The sequence below is a fragment of the Sprattus sprattus genome, assembly GCF_963457725.1.
Source record: "Sprattus sprattus genome assembly, chromosome: 5".
NCBI lineage: Eukaryota > Metazoa > Chordata > Actinopteri > Clupeiformes > Clupeidae > Sprattus > Sprattus sprattus.
Genome location: NC_137924.1, coordinates 38949867 through 38957523, shown reverse-complemented (window position 1 = coordinate 38957523; position 7657 = coordinate 38949867).

The window sequence follows — 7657 nt, the reverse complement described above, 5'->3', positions numbered from 1 at the left end:
GTCTAGTGATTTTACATCTCGATTTCTGTTAACTCTTAGCTTGTGAAAGAACCATGTTCCAGGAGCTGACCTCATTTATAAAAAACATTTGAACGCATAGGTTGTCACTAGCTTTTCACAGAGACAAGTTATACTTCAAAGCGTTTACCTATAAACTACCAATACATAAATATGCATACAAAACCACATCATTCCAGATTATTCTAAATGCTCCTTCTAAGATTAGGGCTGAGCTGCTGTGCCTCTATAGCATCTCGCTTGTACCACTGACAAAGAATTACTTCTGCCTTATCTTTCTCTGCATATCCTTGACCAATTTAAAAGCAGCAACGTACTCTCTTTGTGATGTGAAGAATTTGACCAGTGTATAAAAGCAGCAACATACATTCTTTGTGATGTGAAGGATATGCCAAGTGGGCAAATATGGTACCATGCAGAAGACCAAAGCACATGTCGTGCCAGTGGTTTAGCCTTTACTCATCTCAGAACAAAAACAGCCAGAAGAAAGGCACAAGAAAGGTAAGAAAAAGAGTTATGAAAGATTTACACCACAGGACATCACATCTATTGAAAAAAACAACTGCTGCAAGAATGTAAAAGGATAAAAGCATCCAACTGAATAATAAGACCCATTTAGGCGTTTATAAAGTGCAGAATGATTGTGTGTGTGCGTGTGCGTGTGCGTGTGCGTGTGCGTGCGCGTGCGCGTGCGTGTGCGTGTGCGTGTGCGTGTGCGTGTGCGTGAGCGTGAGCTTGAGCGTGAGAGAGTGAGAGAGCAATTGTAAAGTAAGAAAAGAAATGAAAAATACAGAGAAAGAGGTGTGGGCACAGGGGAACATGAGCAGTCTGTGTTTCACAGGTGCAGAGCCAGAGTGGGTTTAGCGGTCGATACATGTGTGGTTCAGGTCGCTGTTAAAGCCCCCCTTGATTCTAGTCCATTCTTGAGTCCTTCAGAGATAAAATGCCCAAGGTCTATTGACCCTCATAGAGGGCCACCCATGTCTCCTCCTTACCCAAGACAAGCAACAGCATGGGCCATCGAAAACAGATCATTCTACCAGTGACTTCTCATGATCCCTTTATAGACAATGTGCAACATGAATACTAATTATGGGGCCCTGAATCTGACTTGTTGGCATGTGACAAAGTGTTAAAATTCTATGTATCTTTAAATGTGCTTTATAAATAAACTTTACTTGCTTACTTAGTTAAAGGCAATTCTTGAATACCTTGAAAATAAGTCTTTTAAAGCCAAAAAGGGGGAGGAGTGCACTGGGCAACATGTCTGAATGTAACAGCTGCTTTTCAAAGACAAACTAGATTGAAAAAAGGGAGTCATAAAGGACCAATTATTTGTTTGTTTTAAAGCCTCCCTTGAATAGATTCCCACATGTCTTCTACCACAGACCTTAGTGAAGGATACGGTGGTTGTCTCGGAGAAATACCAGGAGGGACAGACAGACCACTTTGTGCTAAAGATGCCTGTGCCTCAGGAAGGATCGCGGCATGCCCACGGGGGTCTGTGGGGGAGTAAAAGGAAAATGGTGTCCTCAGTGGGAACAACTGCAGGGGGATCCGCTGTGTGGCCTTGTGTGCGTGTGTTGATTGTTTATCATGGTTTTCATCCCCTTTTTTCGGGAGACAAAAGTGGAAAAAAGAAAATAAAAAAAACCTGCTCATTCCCCCATTATCTCATCACAACACCACAGTCTCTGAAGTCCATTCAGATAGATTTGAACCCACAGGGAAGCGATCTGTGATATCATCTGTAATGCCAATTGTTCCACTGGGCTGATCGCATTTAAAGAATCCTTGATCAGCTGGAAGCCTCTGTGGGATGATGTGGCCCGGCACAAAGGGTGCTGATGAACTGCATGAGTGATAGATATGATCGTCCAGAACAGATGGAAATAGGAAAGTAGGGAAAACATATATATACATACATAACTGAAAAGAGGATAGGAGAGGGGAACAAGCACAGAGATGTACAGACATCAGCATACACACTCACACACACTAACACACACACACACTCACATTAACATCAATACATAGACTCAGACATAAACACACACACTGACACACACACACTCACACACACACACAGATAAACAGGCACACACGCATGAACACAAGACTACACTCCAAATGGCCATCTTGTTGCTGGGGAAACCAGACTCAAGTAGTCCGCAGCAATGTGTTCTTTGAAAAGCAACATTCACGGACGGACGTAAAAAGAGGACGGAAGAAAATGAAGAAACGCTCGATATGCATCAGCATAAAACATCCCTTCACTGAGATCTCTCATATGCCGCCTCTTTCATTAAAGGCTGACAGAGCTCTGTGTATCCGGACAAACCCAGCGTCAGTAAATGAAAACCCTACAGAAGTACTTCACACATCAATGCATTACTACTTCGAGTTAAATACAATAAGGTTTGCCCTGATTTTGGGGTCCTTCGTACATTTATATGTATTCCTTTAGCCAAGGCTTTTTGATAGAGATTCTACGTATTTCAAGCGTGTGTGTACCTGGGTATAAAACCCCTGCCCTGTTCTTGCGTTACCAGGTAAACTGTACGATTTACTGTATCTCACACTCTACAGATTTAGTGCTTGAAACAACCCTTTTTACTGAGGCATGTACAGTACTAGCATGGCTAGCTTAACAGCTCATGTATGCCTGAATGCGCTCTACAAAACAAGACCAGTGAGTGGCCTTCAACAAGAGAGACATGATGATCAAGAAAACATGCAGTGTCGGACCATGCAGCATTGGTCCACAAAGCATCGGTCCAAGCAGCATTGGTCCATATAGCATCCGTCCAAGCAGTGGGATGCCAAAGGGGGAATCTGGAGCCATGTGGGAGCATGAAGAGGACCAGCTGAGGGAGGGTGTCATGTCTAAAGCTGGGGAGGTAGTGTGAGAGGAACAGGGTGATGGCTGGGTGCTTTCTGTTTCTCTCATGCCACATTCAGTGTGGTGTTGGTTGTTAATGGCAAGCACAGTTTTCAGAACCATTCATTCATTCAGTCAGTCATTCATCCATGCATTCATTCATTCATTCGTTTGTTTGTTCTTCTGTTTGTTTATCCCTTTATTCATTAATGTATGTATTTACTTGCTGAGGAGAAAATGTTGTATAGTGACAGCTCTGTGCCTATAATTATCTTTTTTCAAGTGCACAGTGTTTGCGCTAGAATAGAGTGGTATAATTTAGAGAGATGATATTTTTAGTGTTAAAGGAGGGATGTTATCAGTCAACACCATGGACCGCTGCTGTTTGCACACCGCCTCCAAAGACCTGAGCAAACCTTTGAACATGGAAGTGCTCATTTCAGATGTCTATCTCCATAAAAGTAAACTCTTAAAGTGAGCTGATTCGCATGCTGCCCAAAAAATAACAACTCAGGAAGACTGGTCCAATATTAAATTACTGGAAAATAAAGCATGAAAGCTGGTTTTAAGTCTCACAGGGTATGTATCACAGCCATATAATTCACTGAAGTGGATAGTGGTTAAATGATGCGCACAAATTGGAATTCATATTTTGTGTGTCTTAAAACATGAATCTAGTTAATCGACCTATGCCTAAGCCCGTCTTGTCAAAATGTGAATTTAAAGAAAAAACCCTGTCAGGCTATATCCTTGAGCAGTGTGGGTTTAGACCCACCAGGATGAAAACTCTCTATCACACGCAGAGAGAGTGAGTTATGATTAAAAAACAAAAGACAGTGGTAGCTTATTTTGCGTGGACGTCATATCTGAGTCATAGCCAACTTGTGTTTTATGCAAATAGTACAACTAATTGGTCTGTTGCCAGGTTTTGTAATTAAATTAGGTCTTTTAGAATTGACAAACTAATTTCTCAAATTCATTTTGAGCCAATTTAGCTTCAAATGTGATGGAGGACAAATCAGTGCAACACTGTTTGCCAAACATTGATGAGGATGATGCAAATTACTGTAGCAGAGACAAATAAGAGACTTCTCAGTGTCCGTAAAACACATAAATAAATTGTAAAATGAAAATAAATATTGTAAAATTACAATAATATTAAACTTGTAGTCATTTTGAGAGAAAAAAAAGATAACTTCTCACTATTTATGTTTGTGTTTGTGTGTATAGCGTCTCATGTCTTGTAGGAAAAAATAACTGCTCCAAGGAAACTGACACACAGCTGTTTACACTGAAGCCTACACGATCTAAAAGCATCTCCGCAAGCTCCACAGTAGGCAGCTCTCCATATGCACTGCTTTGGAGCTGTAGGGTCACCACAGCTGTTTAATGAATATTCAAGTCACATTTTCCCATTGGTTTAAGCATGGCTTTATAATCACATTTTCCCATTGGTTTAAGCATGGCTTGATCCTCCCAGTGTAACAGGAGTGTTAGCTCTTCCTTCTTCTCTGCGTTGTGTTGTGTGATGACGCCACAAACAGCAAAGATACAACCCTGGTGAGGAAGCACCAGCGTGTTATCATAGGCTGCTGTCCCCCCCCCCCCCTCTCCTCCACTGTTCTGCATCTGAAAGCGCTGGTCGTACTATCTCCTAATGCTTGCGCTGGATCTCCTTGTGTGCTCACGGCTTTCATTTCCAGAAGCCTCGGGTGACTGCTTTGCCAATGTTGTCTGCCTCTGTGGCATTTTCAGGTTTTTTTGCTGCCAGTTTACCTTGTTTCACCTCCGTGCTTTTCTCACCTGCCTGCCTGCCTGCCCCGTTTGCCTGCCTGTCTCACCTACCTGCCTGCCCGCCCACCTACCTGCCTGTCTGCCTCTCTATCTCATCACCATCCCCCTAGGGCACAACTTTATCAGTGCAGACTAAACGCATTACTTGGCTGAGGCGGAGGAGTGCCCTTTTTTATTGCTTTGTCCTGAGACAAAACACCATCTAACCATCGAATCCATGGCTTGTTACTTACAATTCACGTTTCCTGACGATGACGATATTGGTATTTGATGCTGGTTAATTGTGGATAATCACGGCACAGCTGGAGGTAGCTGTCAAGATATTCTAACGAGGCGGAAGATACACGTGAGAAGACCTCTGGCTCACATCCGGTCCATATCTGTCTCAGATCAGCTGAGCCAGACCTGTCCAGAGCCAGCTGTTGTCAGGGTTCTGTGGTTCTCATTCTACAGGCTTCCGGAACATTTCATGGCTGCAGATTAAAGGGTATTAGTCACAGTGGCAGCCCACAGCCACTGAAGCACGGGGAGCCGTGTTCAGGGGGTTGACGGACAAAATCCTAGCAATATTTAATGATCCTGTGGGGTGGTTTTACAGCTGAAAAAGTGGTAAGAGATGGTGAAGTTTAAGTATCTTGAAAGGAGTTCAAGTCCCCTTCAGAATTGATAATGATCCTTCCCAAATTCGCCCTTCATGAGACACTGGAAGTGTGATGGGGAATGACTGCTATAGCAGATCCCCCCCCCCCCCGCGTCTCCCTCTCTGACTCTGTCCCTTCCTCTCTTTCTCTCTCTCCTACCCTTTCTTCCTATAGCTTGCTTCCCAGGCCACCAAAGAAATGTACTCAGTGAATAAATTGTATCTCATTACAGGGTGAAGCTCCGTGGTGAGAGAATATTTATGATGCACAATAATCCTAACTGAAATGAAAAAAACCTCCTCCTCCACTTATTTTCATATATGCTATGATGCTGATGCATATATGCTTAGATTGTTCTCTGCCTTCCACTCATTCACTCAAAGTGCCTCTTCATCCCTCTTACATCGCTTCGATCTCTCTATCTTTCACAGACACCCCCACATGCAGGCACAATCTTTGATGAGCTTTTGACTGAATCAAAGTGCTGGAACCTTCAGTTTCTGTCAATCAGAGACAGTGAGAGAGGGGTGAAACTGGTCATTTCTCTGCTGGATCCTTGTCAGTAGAAAAAGCCCCCTACATCACCCTGCTGTGAGGAGGACATCACAGCACTTCAAAGTTGGCCACGTAGAGTGTAAAGACACCGCAACTCTCACACACCTATACACACGCACCTCCCTGTAAACTCACACACACACATACACACACACACGAAAATACACACACAGTGTGACCTAGAACCAATGCGCATGGTCTAGGGGTTTTGCCCTCTGTGCCCGCATCAAAAAGATCATGAAAAATAAATTAGATCAGTTGGGATTTTAGCTTCCTGCTCATCTGGTAGTACTAGTACTAGGGAACATAGACATGAGTCGTCAGAGTGAGGTGTTCAAAGTTCACATGGCCTAGATGATTCCTACTGATTTCAAAGTCCCCATGAGCTCCTTAGTATGCGGTTTGAGATACAAACACTACAAACCAACGTCTACTACTTCAACCAGCACACTTTTTGAAGACACACTGAAGGCATTTATAATCTGATGTAAATTGTAAACTATATTGCCTTCAACACCACACTTTTTGAAGACATTTTAAAGACTTCTTAAAATAGATTAAATGCAAAAGCAGCAAATATTGATGGAGTAAACAGAGATTTTTTCTCTGATGCAATCAAATTGTATATGAATCCTGCATGGCTTGCATGTGAAATGAATCACTCATAGCATATATGAAAGGAACTGGAGGAGGAGGTTTTTTTTTCATTTCAGTTAGGATTATTGTGCATCATAAATATTCTCTCACCACGGAGCTCCACCCTGTAATGAGATACAATTTATTCACTGAGTACATTTCTTTGGTGGCCTGGGAAGCAAGCTATAGGAAGGAAGGGTAGGCACAGCATGCTAAACCCAGTCCAGCAGCAGGAGAGTCAGACTTAAGGTACTGTCTGGGATAGGAGACAGAGGAGTTAAATACAAAGCAAAGAGAGAGAGACAGACAGAGGGGTTAAAGACAAAGCAAAGAGAGAGAGACAGACAGAGGGGTTAAAGACAAAGCAAAGAGAGAGAGAGAGAGAGGGGTTAAATACAAAGCAAAGAGAGAGAGAGAGAGAGGGGTTAAAGACAAAGCAAACAGAGAGAGACAGACAGAGGGGTTAAATACAAAGCAAAGAGAGAGAGAGACAGAGGGGTTAAAGACAAAGCAAAGAGAGAGAGAGAGACAGACAGATGGGTTAAAGACAAAGCAAAGAGAGAGAGACAGACAGATGGGTTAAAGACAAAGCAAAGAGAGAGACAGACAGATGGGTTAAAGACAAAGCAAAGAGAGAGAGAGAGACAGACAGAGGACTTAAAGACAAAGCAAAGAGAGAGAGAGAGACAGACAGATGGGTTAAAGACAAAGCAAAGAGAGAGAGAGAGAGACAGACAGAGGACTTAAAGACAAAGCAAAGAGAGAGAGAGAGACAGACAGATGGGTTAAAGACAAAGCAAAGAGAGAGAGAGACAGACAGAGGACTTAAAGACAAAGCAAAGAGAGAGAGACAGACAGAGGAGTTAAATACAAAGCAAAGAGAGCGACAGACAGATGGGTTAAAGACAAAGCAAACAGAGAGAGACAGACAGAGGAGTTAAATACAAAGCAAAGAGAGAGAGACAGAGGGGTTAAAGACAAAAAAACAAACAAGAGATGGGGAGAGGCAGTGTATTCTGCATCAAGAGGAAAAGGAGAGGGAGACAGAGAGGAAGAGGGGAAAGATCAAACATTCTGGGTGAGTTGCTCTCTTTGACAGATAGAGAGAGAAGGAGGGAAATACATACAAAGA